General features: G+C 39.6%; 1 protein-coding gene across 1 annotated transcript in view; it reads right to left on the bottom strand.

Moving 5' to 3' along the window:
- The window catches only part of tspan9a (tetraspanin 9a), a 193261-nt gene that overhangs the window by 123645 nt on the left and 43780 nt on the right, over positions 1–25836 (bottom strand). The window contains exon 2 of the mRNA XM_075469396.1: positions 16107–16165. The gene's annotated coding sequence lies outside the window, so the exon portion shown is untranslated. The remainder of the gene's footprint in view (positions 1–16106; positions 16166–25836) is intronic.

Below are 25836 nucleotides of genomic sequence, written 5' to 3'. Positions count from 1 at the left end.
ATAAATTCTAAAGGCACTTCAGGGGGGGCGGTTTTGTCAGGTGCTCTGCCTCGAAGGTTGCCAAGAAAAACCCAAACCATTATTCATAAAACACCAGGCCATGACCGTTTAAGAAATAATATAAAAAATTTCTTTGTCAAGCAACTAGCCCAAGCTTCACACATCTTTTAAAAAGAAATTATATTATATTATTATACATACTATTATGAGATAGATAGATCGATAGATAGATCATTTAAATTACATGCTGACCTGTAAGAAAAGAATATTTCATTTTAAAAGGAAAAAAAAAAGTTCACCAGATTTCTTATGGCCAGCTGAGGTTTCAATTTCATTTTATGCTCCAGCTCGTGAAAAAAAAAGTATGTCTATCCCTTCACAAACCCCCTTTTTATCTCTCCCTTTTCTGTTTGTCACTCTGAGGGTGCAGTAACACAAACAAATGAATCGGTTTGCGTGATGTTTTGGCCAAGCACGGCAAGTGATGGAAGAACCTTGCGTTGTGCTCTGGAGATAGCAGGTGCTGCATTATGAATATCAATATTTAAATAAATGAATGCATATTCCATAAAAATTGTTTATGGCATACATTAACTGCATAGCACAGTGATGTCTTCACACATATCATATAACTAACATCACAGGTAGCGTGAAAATGTAGTGAACTGTAAGTTCCAGCTTCCTGTGATATATGTGCTCAGTAATGCATTGTGTCTTGTAGTCAGCTTGTGTGGTGAAAGGCTTGTTTTCAGAAGGAAATGATAACTGTGCTTCCTGTTTAATGCCATAACATACCATAATCCTCTTAAGGTTAACATGATCTCCAGACAAAGGGAGCCTTGCAAAGGGACACAGAAAGCCCAGCACATCGTATTCCTACCACTGCATCTCTGTCTTCTTTAATGATGGCAGTAGAGAAATAACATAACTAACTTATAATAAGACATAATGCACTATCAGCATGCGCTCATGCTATAGCAGATAATGTGCGGCTATCAGACACAAACCATTCCTACACCCAAGAATAATCTCCCTATTCATAGCCAGACTGTGAAAATCTATGGTGTTGAAAGGACCTGACAAACACCTATGAGTGGGGCTTTGGAGAGAGTCTCACTGTATGGGCCCAAATCTGTCATCACACAGAGTCAGGACCGTCTCAGATTTACTGATTTATAGTAAATTTTTGCTCTACTGATGGATTCCTCCAAGCTGAATATTACTTTTACACATTTCTCTGCAGATGGTCGATGTTTTCTACAAGAATCGTAATGAAATCTTCTTTCTTCCAGCAAGCAATCAAGATCCAAGGATCATCCCCAATCCAGTCCTTGTAAATCTGCACAATACTTGTATCAGCATATAAAGACAGAAATTTCAAGAGTACCTGTTAAAGGCTTGTCCTCTGTGGGTGCCTATCAAGGAGGACCCCATTACACCAAGAGAGGCAGAGTGATGGCAAAGAAGCCTTTAAACCTAAAAATCCTAGAAACGGTCAGGAACAAGTTTAAAATCCCAGAAGAGAAAAAACACAGTGTAAACTGCCTGATTTCTGTAATGGCAAATATACCCTTGACTACTGAGATAAGGTGTTACAACGTGGTATTTTTCAAAATATGAAAACAAACGAAACAGAATTTGCTGAAAGTGCATTATCTATATTCCATCACAGTGTGTTAGTCTTATATCAGTTGTTTGTTTTCTCCTCTAGCCAGAAGAAACTTTTTGGCCGAACAGAACATTCACTATGAATCGAAATTTGGCATGCGCATGAATAATTCAGGTTTTACTGAATTATGAGCAGAAACAAGCCCACCCATCTGCCCCTCACGATGGCTGTCCAGTTCTCTGTGCCAACGAGAGTTTGGTCTTGCACAGGTCTGCAATAAATAGGCCCATTGCCTTTTTTATTAACTGTCATCCTTATTTAACTTTTATCTTCAAGGGTAATGTACGACCATAGGAAACTGAGACACAACCAAACCCAAAATGAAATATAAGGCACACCATTTTAAAGAGCTTATAAATCTTTCCATCTTTGCTATAAATGGCCCATTTTTTACAATAAATACCTCTATTTTCTACCCTAAGAAAACAGTCTTTTTAACCCTCTTTTACATTAGAAAGTGTATTAATGTGTTGAGGAAAACCTAAAACTTTGCTTTCTGTGAAATAAATGCATGTGTATGTTGGGATCCAGAGGTGGTGTTGCACATTCACTGCCATCCCAATAAATGAGTGCAACCAAGAACGATGAGCTACACAAAGAGAGAGGCTCTACCTTCTGGCAAGAACACCACTATAACTTGAAATAGCAGGTCGCTGTTAGCTGCTGTATTAAGTATCAAACTATCAAAAATAGGTCAGTAAGTTTTTTTATTATAAAACTCCTGTAGTGAGTTTACAAGACAGCATTATCAAATTCAGCAAATTTAATATCTTAACAATATTCATATGCCACAAACAGCAAGTACGCTACACCATCTGTAAAAATCTTAGCTTTAAGCTGGCTAGTATAAGATGTACCAAGTGTGCACAAAAAAAAGCATCTGTGTGTGTTTGTGTGTCATCAGAACTAATAAGAGTCCCATTTATGAAGCAGATTTAAAGACTTGAGTGAACTTGAAATGGTAAACGAGCTATATTAATAGGGCTCTGTCATGATTCCAAGAGTATTTACTTTTTACTGTACTGATGTTTCATTCTCACACTCAAACACACACAGGCTGCCATGCAAAATGTTGTCATTGGGAGCTCCATTGGCTGCGGTGTCCTGCCCAAGGACAATTGAGCATTTGTAGGTTCCAGGGTTTAAAGCATAAACTCCACAATCATGCGACAACCCACTCTAGTACACTCTAGCAACAATTTTGCTGCCAAAATGTGATCTAATATGCCTTTCAGTCCAAACATACCCTTACAATGTCTTTTTAGTCATTTTATCCATTTTTCTACTTTTGTGATTACCTACTTGTTGACAGCAATTCCTTCTACTGAAACTAAAAGACTGTAAAGTGGTAAGATGTTAGAGGAAGCTACACTATATTGCCAAAAGTATTCGTTCATCGGCCTTCACACACATATGATTTTGGTTAGGAGTTAAAAGTACACTGACTTTGAAGTATTATACTCTTGTGGTTATATCACATAACCTAACGATACCGGGCACAAAACTTTAAAAAAATAAATAAATAAAATCTTTTTATCACACAATTTTTAAACCTGAATTGTGTAACTGCTGCAAAGTGGACATGTGGATAAATAGTCATATTTATGGGTGCTCAGTGATGATTTATAAACATCAGAGTGAGCTCCTCTTTGCCAAAAAAAGTCAAGCCAGGCTGTCTTTTTATGTGCTGAGTTGATGTAAATAAAACAGTTTTACAACAACCAGGTCAGCTTCCTTTTGTGACAGATTTCGGGTCTGTGCTAAAAAGCTTTTGATCTCTGTCAATCCTTGGCATTAGGGATGATGTTATTCAAACAGCATCACTAAAAACAACCCATCTGTCTGTCCACATGGGCTCATGCAGACCTCAGAGATTCAGAGACGGATAGCTTCAAATCTACTAGCCCCCCCCACCCCACCCCCACCTCTACCCTGGCACATACAAACACAAAAACAGCTCCAAACCAGTAAGAGATTAAACAGCCACAGCTATCACAGACATAATCTGTTCATTCAAAGAATGTCAGCAAATCAAATTACAACAGTCTCGACATCCTCTCCAGGATGACATTTAATGGTTTAACGGAATATTACATTTAGATATACAATGAAGATGCAGCTAATCTTATGCCAGCGTCAGGATAAATATACGACTATGGTCTCCATTGTCAGAGGATTAGGAAGGAGATGAGTGTACAGTCATAAAAAAAGAAAGGAAACAATGGGTAAAAAGAACACTGAGTGAAGCTTATCCTGCAGACTGGCCCAAAACTACGACTAACAGAGAACTGTCATGAATCCTGTTGTAAATAATGGATTATCATGTTCTTGTATAAACCAGAAGGGCACGCACACACACAAATAAGCCATAGGGGCTCGACAGAGAGGGCACCTCTGCAAAAAAAAGAAAAAAAATTCCCTGGCTCATTGGGTTGAAATCTCCTATTAATCCTTACTCACCCTTTCAGCCATGCCCATTAAACACTACTCTGCATAACACACATGAACACACAAAAAAATCCATGGCACACAGCAACTCCAGGCAAGCTGCCCTATCACTTCACCATGGCGGCACAAAGATCTGATTAGATACAATGAAAAAACTTCTGCTCCTTCCCTACACACAAACATGCCGGGAAAAGGAATGCTTGAGCAGATCTGACACCGCTACAACAGTCTCTAAATTGTCTCCATTGGGACTGGTGAACAGAATCAACACCAGGGTCCATTAAAGCTGGGAAAAAACACAGTGTGTGTGTTGCAAGCCGGGCTGCATTCTAAAGGAATGAGATGTTTTTATTTGAAAGATTAGAGGATTTGTTTTTTTTACCATTCCTTATAGCACAGTGTTTTATGGTGCTGATAGGCTGTTTATTTCCATTGTGGGATGATGCTATACCAACTGGATCTAATTAGGTTCCACTTATCATCCTGCAATGGCCTGGCTTTGTAAATACTACAAAAGATTATATCTTGAGATATCATTTTGTCATAAGCAATATGGAGTAAGTGCTGAATCTGAAGTGAAGGAATTTCATTTTTACACTTCAGATCGTCTTTTTCAGTACTAATGGACTCGCTTGCCAGATTCTAAGACATTGCTAGACTGTTTGCTTCTAAAAGCCCTGCAAAAACGCATCTGTATTTGAAATGCTGCTTTATGTTCAACCCACATGCATATTCATTTTAACCACAAACGCAATTTCATGTTCATTCATGTTGTAAAACTAGATGATGATGTTTTAATTCACACAAAGGGATTCAGAGACTGTACAAATCGTTTGTTATTCCACACTGCACAATAGCTTCTCTGAAAAGCCAGATTGGGTTTAATGTAACGCTAAATGTTAAAGTGTGCTTTTCAAACAATTCTGTGCATGTCTGTGACAAACAAGACTCTGTCATCTTTGGTGATTTGTTAGTGCTCAACGAGGCTCTAGCCAAATGCTCTCGATCATCCAAGTTTTGTTTTCAATCAATACATCTCTCCAAGAGCTGATTTTATTTTCAGTAACCCAAAGTGTAAATTCTGCTATCTTCCTCTGAAGAAAATAACCTTTTGGGATTAGTCTCTCCTTAAAAAAAAAACAAAAAAACGCTGCATCTGCCAGAGTCACTTGCGGACTCATACAGCACATTCGTCATGACAGATAATTAGCTGATTAGCTACAACAAGATGACATCACAAGATGAAATGTGAAATGAAAAGGTGAAAAGAATGTAAAATACAAATGACATTCAGCAGCCAACACTCAGTTGTCACATGAAGCATTATTAAGAGGAGCTGTGTATAGCAGGAGAATTTAACTACAATTTGCTTGAATTGGACTATATTATTAAAGGTGATAGAGAATGGTTGAATGGGGCATTAATCCTTGTTCTGTGATGTGATATGTAGCCCAAAAAAATTGGTTGGGTCTGTAATGGCTCAGAACCTCCCTAAAAGGCTCTCTGAAACAGCTATGTTACTATGCTGGGTTTATAATGTGTCGTTTGCCCTTATTGGCGTCGTTTCAGAGCTTATCTGGCAACCTCATTATGAAATGCAGGTAGGTGTTGGCGCTATTCGGTTGCCGTTGCTTGATTGGCTGCCCTTGCTCTCACTGAAAAATGAGCTATAGAGTAATACACTGACTGAAAAGAAAGCTCATTCCCTTTAGATGAACAAGCCAGAGCTAACGTGCAATTCTTACAACAGGAATATGGCACAACACACATTTAAAACAAAATAAAATGTGATACTTACAGGCTGTACTGATTGCTGGGGTTGATTTTGTTCAGAATCAGAATTTGTTTTATTGCCATTGTTAGTGAACAGTGTTCACTAACTAGGAATTTGCTGCGGCGTAAGGTGTAAACATGTAACATTGCGTACGTAATATGCGTACGTTGGGATGTGCGTACGTTGGGGCGCATGCGCTGGACGCTAGAGCTGCAGCTCTGCCCACACGCACGATACCCTCTGCGTACGTACGAGCACATAATAACCCCAATGCGGAGGGGTTTTTCAAAATTTCTAGGGGGCGCCACTGAGCCATTTATCTCCGCCCACACACGATAACCTTTACATACGTACGAGGTCGAGAGGGTGGACGTGTGTGCCAAGTTTCATAACTTTGCTATGATGATAAGGCTTTCAAATCACAAACGCCATCACACGATTTTCATCGCCTGGCCACGCCCACACCGTTCAGAGTTTGGAAAGGTTTCTCTATGATTCTTTCCCCCCATGTCTTAAAAGTAACCTGGCCAAGTTTGAAGGTTTTTGCATCTAATCTGTTGGAGGAGTTTGATAAAATGTGAGTTGTGGGAAAAAAAAGACGTTTCCAACCACCAGCAGGTGGCGCTATAGGAGGATGTCACTATTTTAAATGTACGCGTTCAGGCTGGGTCCAGCATTCACCGTATGAAGTTTGGGACAGATTAGATAATGTATGTGGGAGTTATAAGCGACTTCATTTTTTGTGGCGAGTGATGGCGAGTCATCAAACTTTGAGCCGTTGCCACGGCCACCCCCTTTAAGTTTTGAAAAAGTTTCTCCATGAATTTTCCCCCCCATGTCTTAAGAGTAACCTGGCCAAGTTTGAAGTCTGTAGCATAAAATCTGTAGGACAAGTTCGATCAAAAAATAAATAAATAAAAACTGTTTTTACCTCAGTAGAAAGTGATCTCCTACGAATAGTTAACAGCTCACTGGCATCAGGCATTTTTCCCAAGTCACTAAAGACAGCTGCCATTAAGCCACTCCTAAAGAAGAGAACTCTAGACGCCTCTATGATGAACAACTACAGACCTGTCTCTAATCTCTCTTTTATATCTAAGATTATTGAGAAAGTTGTATTTAACCAGCTCAACGACTTTCTGAATGAAAGTGGAAGTCTTGATAACTTTCAATCAGGCTTCAGACGTCATCACAGCACTGAAACAGCTCTGGTAAAAGTGTTAAACGACATTAGGTTGAATACTGATTCTGGTAATGTTTCAGTCCTGGTTCTGTTGGACCTCAGCGCTGCGTTTGATACTGTAGATCACAGAATCCTGTTGCACAGGCTGGAAAACTGGGTTGGACTTTCTGGAGCGGTCCTTAACTGGTTCAGGTTCTACTTAGAAGGCCGGAGTTATTTTGTTACAATTGGCAGCTATGAATCTGAGCGAGTGGCCATGACTTGTGGAGTCCCCCAGGGGTCAATTCTTGGACCTCTTCTGTTTAACTTGTATATGCTCCCTTTGGGTCAGATATTGCAGAATTTTAACATCAATTATCACAGTTATGCAGACGATACACAACTTTATGTGTCTCTGTCACCAGACGACTGCAGCCCAGCAGACGTACTGTGTCAGTGTCTGGAGGAAGTAAACACCTGGATGAGAGAGAATTTTCTACAATTAAATGAAGACAAAACTGAGATCATTCTGTTTGATAGCAAAGAGAAGAGGGTCAGCGTTGGTAAATATCTTGAGACTCGGGACCTTACAATCACTGACCAAGTTCGTAACCTCGGAGTGTTGATAGATTCAGATCTGACTTTCAGCAGCCACATCAAAGCTGTCACCAAGGCAGCTTTTTACCACCTCAGAAACATCAACAGAATTAAAGGTTTCCTCTCCCAAACAGACCAGGAGAAACTCATCCATGCATTCATCTCCAGTAGACTCGATTACTGTAATGCTCTTTTAACTGGACTTCCCAAAAAGAGCATTAAACATATGCAGCTCATCCAGAACGCTGCTGCTAGAGTTTTAACCCGGACTAAGAGATCTGAACACATCACACCAGTTTTAAAATCTTTACACTGGCTTCCAGTCAGTCACAGAATAGATTTTAAAAGCCTGCTGATGGTTTACAAATCCCAGAACGGTTTAGGCCCAAAATACATCTGTGATATGTTCAGAGAATATAAACCCAGCAGAGCTCTTAGATCCAAGGACTCAGGTCAGCTGGTCCAGTCCAGAGTCCAGACTAAACATGGAGAAGCAGCATTTAGCTGTTATGCTGCAAACAAGTGGAACAAACTGCCAGTGGAGATTAAACTTTCACCAAATGTAGACATTTTTAAATCCAGGTTAAAGACATTTATTTTCTCATGTGTCTATGCATGAAATATCTTTTAACTTATCTAGACTGTTGCCTGTTTTTAAATTCATTTAAATGATTTTATTTGTTTCTCTTTATATTCTTTTATGTATTTTTAATGCTTCTTGCACTCCCTGCTGCAATGCTTTTATTTTATGCAAAGCACTTTGAACTGTTTGTACATGAAATGTGCTATATAAATAAATTTGATTTGATTTGATATGCAAGGCGTGGAATCGGTCAAAAATGGCACGAAAACGCACTTTCCATCCAAAATGGCCGCCTTCCTGTGGACGTGGCACATTGGCGGCATGAGACTTTTTTGTGCGTTTGCAAAGAATAAGAAGACGGAAGAAGACGGAATAATAATCCTTACAGATACAATAGGGTCCTTGCAGTTTCACTGCTCGGTCCCTAAAAATAAATAATAAAAATATATGAATATAAAATGTATAAAATGTATATACAGAGCAACAACAGTGCAGCTTCATTAGTGAAATTTTAATGATGGTAAAGTGACTGGGGCAGGTTATGAGGTGATTATGAAGTGTTCATAAGTCCAACTGCAAGGGGGAAAAAACTGTTTTTGTGACGGGAGGTTCTGGTCCGAATGGACCGAAGCCTCCTGCCCGAGGGGAGTGGTCCAAATAGAGAAGGGTCAGCTGTGATCCGACCTGCTCGCCCCATAGTCCTGGAGACGTGCAGGTCATGGATAGATGGGAGGCTGCAGCCGATCACCTTCTCAGCGGAGCGCACAGCTCGCTGCAGTCTGGGTCTGTCCCTGTCAGAACTGACCCTGTACTGAGCAAAATTCCGACTGAAGCCTGCTCGGAATCGTGCAAGGTTTGTAAAACTGTACTCCGTGAAATGCGCAGCGCAAAGGAAAAGTCAGCGGTTGTATGTACTGGGGATGCTGTTAAAAATAAATAAAAACCATTGATCGCGAACATTGCTTCCCGGGGGAAGAATATGTAACGATCGTAGTCCGCTTTCACAGCCTTGGAAGGCACACCAGTTCCTGTTTCTGTTTCTTGCCGAAGGGGCGTGTCTGAAACGGGGTGGCTGTGGATTTGGGTGTGGGGGGGGCGATTGCTGAAAAAGTGACATCACTTTTTCACAAAAACGGATTGGCACTTTTTCTGGGGGATATTCAAAAAAGGGGAGTACTTGAAACAGAGGTTCTGACACTTGCTGGCACTTCGTGTGTACTCCCCACAGCGGGGAGACTCAGAACTAACACCAAAAACGTGAAAAAGATGATTTTGATTCTCTATCACCTTTAAGAAATGGAAAACACTCATAGACGACTTTTTAATTTTCCAAAACTAGCCTTACTGAGTTTTCTTAAAGCTATGGTAGGTAATCCTAGAGAGCTAGCAAGAGAGCTAGCAAGATTCGAAAGTGTCCCCTCCTCTAAGCTCCACCCCCCCCTCCCCATTCCGTCAGTGCTTCATCCAAAGCCGGTAGAACCGCATGCGCACACGGAGCAGGGAGCCGACAGAGGGGGGCGTAGGCAGAAAGCAGAGGCATCTGATTGGTTTTTGTAGGCGCTCCAATCCGAGATCAGCGGGACGCTGATCTCGGATTGGTCAGCTTTTTCTCAGTCCTGCAGCTGCCACAGAGGTCTGATTATTTTCGTCCCTTTTTCTAAATACATCTTGTATAGATTTCTCTCAGGACAGACGGACCATTTCACCCAGTATTACAAAATGTGTTTCTGAACAGGATTACCAACCATGCCTTTAACCCTATCAAATAAGTAGGTAAAAAGTAACGCAAAACCCCGTGGTGCAGCATACTAAACAATGTGAAATATTTTGTTCAAATATTCCTCCATCAGGCAAAAAGACCTCAGGTAATTCAGAACCACGAAAACGATATCAGAAATGATCTTGGAGTAGAAGTTAATGTGGCATACCATATATGCTGTGGCGGCAAATCATCTACCCAGTCACCAAAATGTTCCACATTACATGTGTGGAAACCACAGATGTGTCTCTCAATAGCATCATGGGCATATCAGTGTCCTATCAATTTGCAAATATGGAGGTTGGAGCAGTAAAAATAAATCAGACCTTCATCTAGGAGATCTGAATCCAGCTACAGTGTGAGACCAGTTTTTTTTTTTCGTTCTTCAAACCTTTGCACGGCGGTCACAGGACTGACAGACAGGAAACTTAGTTGAATTTTTTGGACATTTGCATATACATGTGAGTTAAATACACCCACGTGAAGGGGGAAAGTTGGGTTTACCTAATAAAACTACCAGATTATGGTCAGGAAAAGGCTAGAGTATAATGAAATATAACAGCCCTTCAAATTCCTGAACATTCATCAAGAAAGCATCACGAGACAAGGTGAGAGACACCAGACACTATTGACAAATGAAAAGCTTCTAGGTTTGTAGATAAGCAAACAGCAAGGTTGTATTCTGGTGTCTATGCTGCTTTTCAACAAATAAAATGTAACCATGAGCTAATTAATAATACAGCTTTTTGACCAGTTTGAGCCAGATGCTGGAACTGGACTGGTGCTTAAACATTCGTTAGAAGCTTCTAAGAACTTTTTATTCACAAACTTAAATTCAGATTTTTTCTTTGTTCTTTTTTCTTGTATTTTCAAATTCTCTAAGGAATGATTTTTTATTTGCAGATCAGTTCTTGTCTCCTTTTCCCAGCAACAGATGTCTTAATATCACCTGTCTGTGTTTAGAAAGCCTGTTGGAAACAGCAGTTGTACTTGTGACCCCTCATTCCAATGCAGACCAACATTTCCAAATGCTTTGGAACTAAATCTAGTTGCAAGCATTGTTTCTAAATTCAGCTGAAAAAGGAGATTGTAATCAAAACAATGGGTTGAAATGGGTTCTTTTTTTTGACCAGCAAAGGGTTGGTGCTACTTTGTCATTGGATTTACTGCCTGAGAGCTGGTGTTTTCACAGTCAAAACTCAATGAGCTGGCTCTAAGGCAAACACTGGCTTTGCACTGGCACTGGCACTGGAACTGCGTGGGTGACCTGCTTTAATGCTTCTTCACGACAGCTTTATAATAATTGTGGTGACTATTTTGTCCAAATAACAACATACCACCTTTTAACAGAAATTTACATTCACAGCTTAACACAAAAGGCATATTGTCTATGTAAAAACAGGTCATTTATCCATTAGCTGGGATAAAAAATTAAAAAAAGGTAACAAACAAAATACAGAGGAGCCTCTGTCAATCCATTATCTCACTCCTGCTTTATGAGTCTCAGAGGCTCCCACACTCTGAAGTTGATGCCATGAAACATTTAAACTGAAGCTACAAAGAGACCCATCAGCGTGGTAAATGTGTGGCGCTAACAGATTTAGAAGATTTAGAGTAATGGAATAATCATTGTGAAGGTGCAAGGCAGAGCGGAGTCATGCAAGACTAGTTGTGTCGACCTTGGATTTTGTCAATACAATCTCCCGTGTCTATCTCTTGCCAAACAAAATACACATCACAGAGCTTGTTGCCTTGTAGATATCTTGAAAGCAAAGCAATATTGAGCCGTGATTATAATTGATTGATTCTATAACAGAGGCGAATGAGGACAATAAGAAAGTGAAAATATATATATATATATATATATATATATATACACAGAGATCAAAATAGCAGAGACTGGAAAAATACATTAAAAAACAGCTCATTTTGCAACCTTATCTTTTAGAGAGATGTTGTAACCTTTGATGTAATTTCCCAGTCATTATGGGAAGGGCTGTGATTTGTTCTACAATAGACTGTGATTCACTGTTTGCCCCAAGGGCTGTGTATAGAGAGGATATGTGACTGTTTATGATTGTGTGTAATTTACTTGATGTGCATCGGTTTTGAAGGCTGTTTGAGTGGTAGGTGATTGTGCTGTGACTGAAGTGCAGAGAGAGTTGCTGGGCAAGACGGAGACAAAGTGCAGAGGAAGATAAAGCACATGGGTGGTCATGGAGGTGAAAAGGTCGAAGGATCTCTTTGTCTTAATCAACAAAGACTGTTGAAGAGTAAATAGAGGGGAGCTTTGCCAGTCACAAGGCAGAACATATCTACATTTTGCTAACATATTGTACACATACTATATCTCTCTTTCCATTTATCTTACCATTCCCACCTCTTTTCACATTTCCTCTCTGATTATCAGTCTTCCTCACTCCCTACTTTTTCTCCTCTCCCTCACAGCCTCTGAGTAGGAGTTGTGATCCAAGATCAGTTCTGCTGTAATGCCCTTCTCAATGACTGACAGATGATACAGTCTGCCCTTTGGGCTCCAGTCGGAATGGCTACAGATCAATACCCGTACTGGCTGCCTGTCAGCATTCACATAGGCATGCATTCATGCACACCCCCCAACCCAGGTGCACAGGCATACACACAGAGACATTCATGCACAAAGCAAGCATCAAAGCCTCCCTGAGCTGACTGTCATTTACCGGAACAGGACCTGGATGTGTGAAACACAGCAGGAGGGGACATTCCCAGGATAGTTCCCTGCCAAGAGGAGAAGCATGGCTGTAGGATGACGGCGTTTTGGAATTCTGCCCACAGATTCTTTTGGCTCCACCGGGTAGTTATATTAAGCAGTTTGGACGGACGACCTGGCTGACTGACTGAACAGAGCAACAGGCTGAAAAAACGACCGAGAGCGTAGAGAATGAGGTAAGGTGTGTGTTTGTTTGTGGGATAGGGTGGCCTTTTAACAAGGATATGCGTGTGGTCATTTTTTGTGGGTAATCAAACTCCCAAATTTTTTCCCACATATTTTTGACATGTCCTACAGTGGCAGCAAAATGCCTTTACAAAATGCCAAGACTTTACATAAGGATTCATTCATTAAAGGACATGACATGTAAAGAACTTCAGAACAATATTACATGCAATATTAATGACAATTTGGCATCACTGATAAAAAAAATAAAAAAATAAAAAAATAAAAATCAACCAACTCCAACATTGACTTTCTTTGGTTTTAGAGATTAAAATTGTGGGATTTACTAATACTGAATAACCTGTTAAGATTTATGTTTTCCTAAAAAAAAGGAAGTAATAAGCTCCAATATAAGGCACCACTCAAAAACAAAATTATTTCCCCTTCTGTAATTTACATATGCTTTATCAGATGAACACAATGCCATGCAGTTGTTTTTAAATTCAGTCAAAAGTGTAAACTAAACCCTTTTTCAATCTTTTCATTAATATTCATGTAGAAGAGAATATCATCAAGTTGCCTTGCTGTAAAAAACAAAATTTTAAAGCTCTACACACAACCACACATGCACACATTTTGTTCATGAATGGAGTGAATAATGTCACATTATTTATTTTGATAATCAAGACAGTGAGGAAATCCATGTCATGTCAAATGGAGGCACTCTGTGACCCAAACTGAATAGCTCGTCCTTTCCAAATACACAGGGCCTCCCAGTACACATCTTCTTACACATCAAACAGAATGTGGATTGACCCATGTGTCCAAGAGGGAGACTGTGTTGCCATCTTTCACTGTGTATTGCGTCACTGACTCGTGCCACATAAATAAAAATGAGAGATGCATAAATAATGCAACCACAGATTTGACAGTCAGGATAACACTGACACCTTCCCTACTCAACTTGTCTCTTGCTTCCGTCTCTTTCTTGAGGCTTGTAATTTATTTTCTCCCGCTGCCACCACAAAGTCAATCAATGGCCAATTAAAGACAGGCGCATAAGGTCTCCTGTGGTCACCAGTGCATGCGGCGCTGTTTAGTTTAGGAAATAAATTTGTAAATGGTTCACTGGTGGAAGAGCATCAATCAGTGTCTTTCTGAAAATGCAACACACAAAACCTCACACAAACTTACAAACCAACACTTCCGAGGCAAGGTTTCTAAACTGAGCTCAAAAACTCACTCATGGTCATTATAGAAGACTTGATAAGTCAGGCTAAAGGGCTGCATTCCTAATATGACTGAAATAAAAGCTAGGGTATGAGCAGATCCTTTTGTCACAATATACAGAATGCAAATTTAAAAATTATAGTATGGAAGTTAGGCATAATTTACTCTAACAACCCTGTTTCCAAATGTTCTCTGGTTGTGTTTGCCTAATTACACATTCAGTCATGCTTAACACTAACAGCCCTCATGGTTCCTCTTTATTCTCCAACAGTTTCTTGTTTTTCTACTACACAGAAACGCTATTGATCTTGTCATGCCGAGAAAGGCGCAGCCAGGACACAGCTGATTAAAGTGGAGATTAAAGTAAAGAAAAAAGACATTGGAGATGTCAAAGCAAAAGCAGCACAAAAAAAAAAACAACAAGTGAGAGTACCATATTTTCTCTGCACGCAATACTGCAGACATGGCATACATTTAGGATATTCATTACTTGATTTTGTGTGATTAGTACAGCATTATCCAGAAGAGAACCCAGTGAAATAAATCTAATTTATCATAAATGTGAGTAATTCAGATAGCACAATATAAATATTAGTTAAACTTTGAAATTGTATTAAAAATAATCTTAGTTCTGTACAGTAAAAAAAATAATTAATGTTTTAAATGATGGTAGATCTGCTAGAAAATAGTGTCTGGGACATGCTGATATTGCTAAATAACGACAAAATATTATTGACAGGACAACGGAATTATGAAAATACACAGAAAAATACACTAAGTCATAAAAAAGGATTTACTGACATAAAGTTTACTTATCATCATTAAATTTGGGCAAAGCTCAGTTGTGATGAGCAACTGGGACCTGGAAGCACCGGACTTATTTCTTGGAGCTTATTTCTTACTTTGTGGATTCATATTTTATGTATAAAACAAACGTGCAAGTGTGTTCAGCGAATAAAATATTAACTTGGTTCTTCATCTTATGTCTCACTCTGTAAGAACTAATTAAAAATGTGCAAGTTTGAAATGTTGCCTAATGTACACACTACGGCATTTTTATCTGTACTTTTATTAGTACTTTAAAGTTTAAAAAAAAAAAAAAAATCAAATGAAAATGAAGTTTGAATATAAGATTTGAAAACTTTGAATGTTACACATGAAAAGCAAGGATTGAAGCTCAAAGTGTATGTAAACATTTTAGTGAGTGTTAGCAGTGGGTCTCTGTTACTCATGACAAGGTATGAAAATCTGTACAGATTCCCCTGGAAACTCTTTCAGAAACAGACAAGAAGCTGAGAGTTATTGCACATGAAAAAGCTATCTGTCATCCCCACACATGCTTACAACCATATGTGATCGGACACCCTGCTGACTCTTAAGCCTGTAGCAGGACTCTTAGGTAATAAAGTTCACAGTTTGGGAAGAAAGTTACATACAATGAACAAAAACCTTGACTCTTTAGCCCAAACAATCATTTATAATCTCCTCCTGTTGAATCTTGATATAAGACTTCCTCTACCATCACACCTTTGCACGAATAGGATTGCAGCCCATCTCTGTGCTCTCTGTCACTCAGCATTCTCCTTCTGAGGCTCTGTCACCACAGGCGTCGTCCAAGACTCTGACAGTTCACCCACACTTTGATCTTAAGGAACAGGTTATCTGTTGCCCGGCTAATTTTAGTTAGACCCTTGAAGCTGTGCTCATTTTTGAAGTGAGTGTGCCATGCATCAGGAAGTTCTATAAGATCCGTGTGGCTCCTTCAATATTGATTACAAGGATTCATTCTCTCAATCAATAAATATTGTCTGTAATCTGGACTAGAATATCCACCATGATACATCTGTATCTCAATCATCTCTGTGCACAGAGCTGTTCCCAAGTGTTGTGTGGGATTAGATCAAATACATGTTAACAGACAGTCGTAGCAGATAGAAGAGAAATGCGGTAGGTAAAAACAGAAATCTTACCTTTCCAAGGAGGTTAGGAATAAGAAAAGAGACTGCCAACACCCTGGGCTGTCCGAAGTCTGTAAAAGAAAATAGTGAGTCTCAGTTTCTGGACTTATTCTCAGTATAATAAACTTTTTTTTTTTTTTTTGTCTTTTTACTCTGCCATTTGTCAAATCTTTATTAAAGCAGTGAGTGTTATACAAGCTTGTTTTCTTTAACAACACATCACACAATCCCATGGGTTATCATGTCCAAGAAAAAACAAAGTCAAAGTCAAAGTCAAAGTTGCTTTATTGTCAATTTCTTCATATGCCGAAACATACAAAGGAATCGAGAGGACGTTTCACACACTCTCACGGTGACATATAAAGTGCACAGGCACAACAGATAGGACAGGACATATCAATACAAAGTAAACATTCAGGGCACACAGGTAAGACCTATACTAAGCTAAAACTAAAAGAGCCAATAAAAAAAAATGTATATAAAAAATATGCAGTGTGGTTGGTATGTATAAGTTATGTACAAGTTAAGTATAAGTTAAGTTAGCAGCATAGTTATGGTTGTGGTAGTGCAAAAACGGCAGTATGGAACATAATAAAGTGATAAAAAAGTTATAGTAGCATAGTAAAGTTATAGTAAACAAGCTTATTCAAACGATAAAACAGGGACATGAAAATATGGGCTCTGACCAGCCTGTTATTAAAATCTTAACAGCATCCACAGAACAACCTTAGGCAAGTGTGTTCACACCAGGTTACTCAGTTGGCAGCTCAAGTTGTCTCTGTGTGATTTTAAAGAACATCTGGCTTGAGCCTCACTCAAAACCATTTAGAGGGTGACCGTGCAGGAAGAAGAATGCAGTGTAACAACTCAAACACGCAGCAACATGTCAGCAAGAGGTTAAGTTGTGAGAGCGGATGTACATGTCCTTCTCAATGAGTGTAACAGTGCAAATATGCAGTTCCCTTTATCTCTTGATACTGTCTGTGTCAAGCCCACTGAGATCAAACACAGTCTGGGCAAACATAAAACACATGGGCATACTGCCGCAAAGCCAAAGCCAGGTACACGGAATATCAAAGCGCTTGCTGTCCAGCATGAATGATGGTTCTCCATGAGTATCTTCAGATGTAAGGAGCAGGAGGTGTCTGCAGCCTGATTTTGCGCCTCAGTATGGCACAAGAGGGGTCGCTTTTCTTTCCTCAGGATGACATACAAGGGTCGTGGCGCTATTTCCATATCCATTTTATTTTGAGGAATGGTGACTTAAGTTTCCCTTGATCTATTAGGCTGTCACTCATGCTTATTGAAGGACAATTGTGCTTTTAGTGCCAAACAAACGTATTCATACTAAAGATATATCCAAAAAAAAACGATGAGGTTTTGGTTAGGTGGGGAATGTCCAATGAAATACATCATACAAGTCATTGGGGATTGATTAATATGGGTCAGATGTGAAACTTAGTATGACATAATTGCTTACTCTATACCAAAGATACTCATTGCGCTGCTCGCGAGCCACATGCGGCTCCTCAAGCTTTCATTGGTGGCTCGCACTCGCATAGTAGTTTATAACAATATGGTAACAATACATTTTTTCAAATAACATACAGTGGATACTGCACAGTATGAAGTATTTTTATTAGGTTTGCATTTTTGTAGTATTAAGTATTTTTATTACATATTAATTAAGGCTTAATGGTGTTTCCTAAAGGGGGCACACTGTTAAACCTGGCAACGCAGCCCGCTTAAACCACCGTCACACTTGACCGCAGTGCACGCTAGCTCCTTTAGCCAGCGCGAGATGCAGGCACAATGGATCGGTTTTTAATTTTAAAAAACCAGCACAAAAACCATTCTCATCTTGAATGTCCTATGATTACAACAACAAACTACAAATACAACATAAAGAAAGTCAAGGACATGCATGCCAGCTTCCGCTCATCCCAGTATTAAGGTAAATGTGGTCTTAATTGAAAATGTATTGGCTGTGTTGTTTCTTTTTTTGTGGGATGTTTTATATGTAGAAATGCATATTTGCAAAAAGGGGACTTAGTATGTTGTCGTAAAAGTGGCTCTTCCCTTGATTTTGCTCTGCCAATGTGGCTCTTGTGAAAAAAATAGTGAGTATCACTGCTCTATACAAATGTTTTCATTGAATCGGTTATTGACAAAGAGGTAAAAATAAAACAGGGACTAAGCAGAAAGAAATTAATTCAGGATTTTCAGTTCTTATCAGAAAATACAATGTCAAAAGACCTAAGGTCAGTTGGAAAGAGAAAAGTTTGTTATGCATGTGCAGCCAGACAGAAAAACAGAAAAAAGCCAAGTAGTGAGAGGAGAATGAGTATGACATTTCTGTGTGATTGTGGTGGAAGTTAAGGGAAGACGGGCATAGATAATAGGGATCATAAAAAGAGGGGATGGAGAGGAAATCATACCAACCACTGTGCAGAACAAACCAAAGAGCAACACAGCCTGCAAAAATAAGACAGTTTGTTCCTGCCATTTGTGAATTGAATTAATCAGGGTTCCATTGACGCAGTGTGTAACAAGACAAACATAATTAGATTACATCATAACTCCTCATCATTAAAAGCTTGCCTCCTTCCTGTTCCCAGGAGGACTGGGAACAGCCAACTGGACGGCCAATTCTAAACATTGGCCATAGAAAAAACAAGATGGCTGTCAGCATTCATTTAGCAGAACGTTTGAACTCGTTTTCTACACCAAGTGAAGCTCACAAGAAAAATGTTGGTTTCTATTCATCAGAAATCACACAGTAAGCTCAGAATGGCCCTATAGCTATAAACAGAGCCCAGTTTGACTTGAGATGTGATCACTCATTCCCTGTGTGCTATATTTACCATCTGCAGCCATTTATTCTGTTTGTGCAGCATGTGGAGCATGTGTGTACAAGTGAATGTGCTGCTTGACGTTTGCCTCTGCAGCAACCATGATGATGGCAAGTTATCTTGAGGGACATGCATGACATTCTGTTATACACTGTGGACACGCAGAGCCTTCTCACAGCGTTGTGGAAAACGTGTCACTGTTCAAACACAATTCCTCAAAATCCGACAAGGGAAGAAAACGGACCTTGGAATAACACCAAAAATCCCTCTGTTGTCCAGGCGGAGAGAAGCAAAAGTAAAAAACTAAATAGATATTTAAACTCAGAGGAAAATTTTAGGCTCTCCGACTCGAAAAAAAATGTGCATTCTTGGATTGGAAACCACAAAAACTCAGCGTTGTTTTGATATGAAAGTACAGTGTGGGGCGAGGTGCTGAAAAGCCGCACCTGTGCTGTGTGTGGTACTGGTGTATCATTTGTCTCATGGGAGAAAGCAGAGCTCTGCAGCTGTGGCCGTTCTCACACAGCTGTGGACAGCTGTGGATGAGGCGGTGAGGCCAGTCTTGGCACTCATCACCAAGTCAGCTGAGAATTGCTGGCTTTCCCTTTCACTGGGAAAGATTAGAATTCAAGAACTGCAGCACTACTGGACAAGCCTGAAGGTAACATGGACCTGGGTGATATAGATTCTTTTTCTTTTTCATTTCTTTTTTTTTAGATTTACTGTGGCAGATAAATAATGCCATCCTACATTTAGCATCCTGTGAGGTATACGAACAACATGCTGCAGAAAGAGTTTCCATCCCCTTCACACTCAATCTTCTTTAGCACAAATTGATAAAGTGAGACATAAGCATACTTAATCTCTGTTCCATGTGCAAAATGGGTACAGGTATAGTAAAACTGAAATGACAGGACTTGGAATGAAGCAAGTCCAGGGGAAATGGAGGCATCACTTCTTCGTTTATACAGCTGACAGGCTATTGATCGCTCTTCCGCTGGGCCTTGAAATTCAAATACAAGTTTCACCAATGCCTCACCAGCTTGTATGTGCCTATCTGTGAGGAAAGTTACTGCTGACTCTGCTGAGTTCACACAGCCCAAGGGGTAATCTATTCTAAAAGACCATCATCTGTATGAATTGCTCCGAGTATCTCCCCCTCTCTTCTTTCTTTCTCTCTCCCTCATTAGCTTTTCTCTTTTCCTCCAGAGGATGTTTGCACCCAGTCGCTGTCCCTCCATATCAGTCTTTTCAAATCATTCTCTCCACCATCATTTCCTCTCCATATCCACTTGTCTGTACATCATGATGTTTTCAGCAGTCTTGGCTTAATTCTGCTGCACAGCAATGAAAGAGAGAAAACATTCCAAACTCTTGACAGCTACAGCGATGAGCTTGAAGTCCCTCCCCTCTTATGTACGTTGTAGTCATGCCACAGTCTCGCCCAGTTGTGCATTTTCACGCCATTGGTCACAGCTTGACCACGCATGGAGGGTATTACAGATCTAACCTGGAATGCTGAAAAGGAACCAAAGCAGATTCCTTTTTTATGGAGCATACAAGCAGCATGGGTGCTTCTTAAAAAACTTGGGATAAGGAATTGAAAGGCAGAAAATATACACTACTAACATCTTCGGGTTAAAAGCAGATGGCTAGACTTTACTTTCCAACATGTAAAGCATAAAATCATAAATCTGCATGGCTAAGGCATAGGTACTTATCAAAGTGAATTGCTGTGTAATTCAAGACAGTGGGTGGCTTGCCTAAGTTCTGATTGCAGACTGAAGGGTGTGGAAGCCAAACTGGGGGGCTGTGTGGGAGCTACTCTGCACTGGCAATGAGCCAAGCTATGTGGCATTGCAGTGAGATGAGATACATGCCTGGAGGTTCAGCAGAGAATTATAAGAGGCAAGACAGAATTCAATGGACAGCTTTCACCATCTAAATTACTTTCTATAGTAACTACCGAATAAAGCTGTCAACATAGCCATCATCAAATGGAAATAAAACAGAGAGGAAATAAAGTTTAGGTAATCAACGTGATTGTCATAATAAAGTTGTTTCCATTTAGCTTGTTGATATGTTGCCAACTTTCCCTTTTTGTTTTGTGATCACTTCCGGAGCAGTCAGCTTCAGTAGATAATTGTTTTAACTTCCAATTCATCCAATTAAATAGATAATTAGGATGACAATAACCGCCTCTACACTTTTATTCTTTGTGTATTGCAATTTGGTTAGCATCACTGCACACGCACACACACAATGCCAAAGCTGGAAAATGGCCCCAGAGGTCAGCTGTGTGCCAAGGTTCATGGTGTGCTGGTGAAGAAGATTTATGACAGCTCTACTCTACCCCATGAGCCTGACTGTCAGCTCCCTCGTCATTAATCTGTGAACGTCTAAAAGTTGAACATTCAACTTTATGGGGAAGCAAATCATCTCTATAGCTATGTTATGTTTTCACTATCAAATCAAAAAGTTGACTCTGGAGTGGGCAACAAATTGAACTGATATCAAGTACAAATCACTGGCAAATGTACTGTACATGAAATTGCTGACTAGAACGCTATTAATAAAGATGGTTGTTTATTTTCTGTATGTGGGATGTGTGTGGTGTTGAATTTATGTATGAAATCATACATGAACAGATTTCATGTAGATTGCCTCAAGAAGTCTACAAATGAGGAAAAAAAAAACTTGAAGGAAAAAGAGTTGCTGTGTAAAATGTTAAACAGAATGCAGTGATTTGCAAATCTCATAAACCAAGATTTCATTCACAATGGAACAGAGAGAACATATCAAATGTTGAAAGTGAGACATGTTACCATGTCATGAAAAATATAGTCAATCTTGAATTTGATGGCAGTAACATGTTTCAAAAAAGTTGGAACAGCAACAACAAAAGGGCCAGAAAAGTAAGTAGTCCTATAAAGAAACAGCTGGAGGAACAGGTTGAAACTAATTAAGTAATTAGCAAGAAGTCAGTAAGATGATTTGGTGTAAAATGAGAAACTTATAGAGGCAGACTCTCTCAGAAGTAATGATGGGTGGAAGTTAAACAGTTAAATTGTAAAGGGTTTTTAATATTCCATTATCTTTAGTGCATAAAATTTGAAATGATTTTTTTTGGTAATTATGGACGTCACATCGACTGCCTTTGGACTATCCATCTTGTTATAAATGCTTAGTTCAAAGCCCACATCTCTGATGATATGGGGTTGTATTAGTGTCTGTGGAAGTGGTAATGTGTACATCTGAGAAGACACCATCAAAGCTGAAAGGTATACACAGGTATTATAGCAATATTCACAACCATCGAGACAAATTTTTTTCAGGAATGGCCTTGCAAATTTAAGTAAGACAATGATTCCTGTATCCATTATAACAGCATTGCATTGTGGTAGAAGAGTGCAGCTCCCAGACTGTTCAGCCTGCACTGCAGACCTTTCTGTGGTTGACTATGTTAGATTGTGAAAAAAAAAGGTTTATGAATTTTACGAATCATTGCATTCTGCTTTATATTTACATTTTACATGTGTCCCAACTTTTTTGGAATCAGGGGTTGTAAATGTCTTTATGGGCTCAGCTACCAAAAAAAAAAAAAAAAAACCTTAAATGATAACTATTTGATCTATTAAACCCTTACAAAAGAGTGCAAAACAAGCATGGGAATCTAATCAATCAATAGGTCATCTCCCAGGACCTCAAGTGGGAGCTGAACATCAGCTCCCTCACCAGAAGGCACAGCAGAGGAGCTGAAGAAATTCAACCTTCCAAAGACGATGATGGTGCACTTCTACACCTCCATCATCGAGTCCATCCTCACCTCATCCATCACCATCTGGTACGCTGCGGCCACTGCCAAGGAAAAGGGCAGACTGCAGCGTATCATCCACTCTGCGGAGAGGGTGATTGGCTGCAATCTGCCATCTCTCCAGGACCTGTACGCCTCCAGGATGCTGAGGCGTGCAGGTAAGATGTGGCCGACCCCTTGCACCCCGGTCACAAACTGTTTGAAGCACTCCCCTCTGGCAGGAGGCTGCAATCCATCAGGACCAAAACCTCCCGCCACAAGAACAACTTCTTCCCCTCTGCAGTTGGCCTCACCAACAAGGCCCGCTGTACCCCCCCACTGACATGACCCCTTATCCCCACTGACACTACACGTTATATTAATGTACTGTCTCCCTGTCGGACTCTGCGTTACATTAACGCACTCTTCTGCCCTCAGCTCTTCATTTTACTAATACTTTGTACATATATTTTCATTATTATATATTTTATTATTTTATTTTATTATATTTTTTGTTGTATTGCACCAAACAAGCCAAATTCCTTGTGATGTGAAAATTACTTGGCAATAAAATCTTTTCTTATTCTGATTCTTAATATTTAATGAAGTTTTTTTTTTGTATTGCTTGACATATTGCCAACAGCTATTTCTCTCTTCAACTGTTAAAAATAATATTTGTGCCCCGTAAGAGAGATGTGCTTTAAGATGCTTAGCAATCAAACCCATCTTTAGGTTTAGGTGTTCAGTGAAATGTGTAGTACATCTAGAACATCTCATTGGGAAACAGATGACACAAACAAAACGACAGACAGAGAAAGATACTGTATGAGGGCTGACAGTGTTTATTCAGGATAAGCCTCTCACTGGGCATATGAAGGAAAATCAGATATTGAGACTGACTGACACACCTGCAGCAAGGTTTTTGCTGTGTCATCAAGACAGCAAGAATTACATAAATACTGATGGCCTCCTATTCTCCTCTATTTCACACTTATTGCAGGTAATGCAATCCAATTGTTTTCCACTTCAACAGCACTGTGTTCTCAGACTTAAAACTGTGTATTTTTGTATTGCTGTCAGAGACAGGGACGACTGTGTAACCTTTGGTTTTGTTATGGTCATGGCACCTTATAAGATAAACATTTTGTTTCCTGGCAGTCACCGCTTTTTCTTAATTCTTAACTTTCCAACTGCCTGTCTATGTGTGGGAGTTGACTAAACAGATGGACTCTGAGGAGGAAATGTAAAGAGATTCAAAAATAAAATCACACTGCAACACAACAATAAGATACAGACTGACAACAGGTGAGACAGATGAAAATCATTCATTTTAATAGGCAATGGACTTTGGAACACGATGATGCCAAAATTCATAAAATCCATTCACTGGATTAATTAGTGAGGAACACATGCTGGCTGTACGTGCCAGAATTATGCCATACTGTCATTCCACATACGGTATATTCATGATTCATCAACGATGCGGTATTACAACGCCATGCTGTTGAATTAGAGTATATTAATCTATTTTAACAGCAGACCCATGCTCCCACAAGAGAGATTTGCAAGAATGCAGACTGCTGATGACAACAGACTAACCATTTACCCCCGGTAGCTTGTCTACAGCTACAGATGATGTTCAAAACCTGTCTTTACTGCCATCCCACTGCCAGCTTTTCAGTGTCAAATGCCAAATGCCTACGCAATGTTAGCTGGCACAGCAGATGCTTTGCATTTATTTTCACATATTTACTGCCAACTGTAAAGCACCCCGCATCCTGTCCTATAAATCTTGCATCCACCCACTGTCCCAACAATTGCCTCAGTAGATTTTAGTTCCATCTTCCTCTGCAGCTAATGTCAGCAAACATTTTGACTACTCTAATTTGCTGGCAGTAATGAGGACCTTGCACTTCGGACAAAGCTGGAGACTAGCTGAAACCCAGATGGATTGAACAAACTGCATATAAAGACTGTTTCCATCAACCTGCACAAAATGATTAGTTCTGGACAGTCAGGAGGGGGAACAAACCTTGTACTATAGCTGAGCAGAATATAAAACAGACAACACAATGAATGACTGGTCAGTAATCTCTGGGATTCTGGGAGTATAGACAAACCTTCACATCATGCTAGAATGCCAACAGTCGATTATTTTGCACTAGATTAAACAGGGACGTCAACCAGAAGCTTGTATTATTGCATGCCAGGGACATTTGTACTGGAAAGGCAGAAAACAATTATTGCAGAAATTGAGTGAGATTTTGGATAAAAAGGCCTCTGCAGTACGGAGAAATAGCCCGCAGAGGTAATTGCGCGTGAGCTATGGTTGTGTGAAAGGGATTCATAAATAAAGTTGGTATGGTAGATGTAGATATATACCATGTACATATATGCCATTATTGTTTTCATTTACTCTCTGTCCCTCTGTTGCTGTGTTTTTCACGTCGCTGTCCTGTCTGTCAGTACCCAACGAGTTGAGGCAAATGGCTCCCCGTCCTAAGTCAAGTTCTGGGGGGAATGGATAAAATTGATAAGATAGATACATAGATGGATAGATAGAATGATTTGGATTCAATTTTATTTATTACTAATTTAGTATGAAGTTGACTGTATCCAATTCGACTTGTATTAAGGTGGTGCCGGTGCAGAAGATAATTTGCTGTGAATGGCATTATAAAAATAAACTGGAATGATTTTATGTAAGTCCCAAATATCAAGCAACTCAGACATGATCGTTTTGAAAGCAAGTTTTTGAAAGCATGATCGTTATCTTTCGCACAGATGCATATATATTTCAGCGCATCCCCTCTTACATGTCAAATCAATGCATTATCATGCACAGAAGAATGCTCATTATATCACACTGTCACCGACTAAATATACAAGCTTATTTTTCAGGCCTTTTTAGCATAGTTTTCCATTTTTAAAAAAAAAGTATCTTCTGAAAATCTAAGCAATGTTTTGAACAAAGATTAATTACTTTCAATGTAGGTCAGTGCCTCTCTTCCCCTCTCCGCTTCAAGCACAGAGTGGGAGACTTTGCAACTGTGTACTACATCATGATTGTACAGGTGTGCTGCAGCTAAGTCAATAA

The sequence above is a fragment of the Odontesthes bonariensis genome, chromosome 7, assembly GCF_027942865.1.
Source record: "Odontesthes bonariensis isolate fOdoBon6 chromosome 7, fOdoBon6.hap1, whole genome shotgun sequence".
Taxonomy (NCBI): Eukaryota; Metazoa; Chordata; class Actinopteri; order Atheriniformes; family Atherinopsidae; genus Odontesthes; species Odontesthes bonariensis.
The sequence above is the reverse complement of the archived record's forward strand: the minus strand, read 5'-3'. Positions and strand labels throughout refer to the sequence as shown.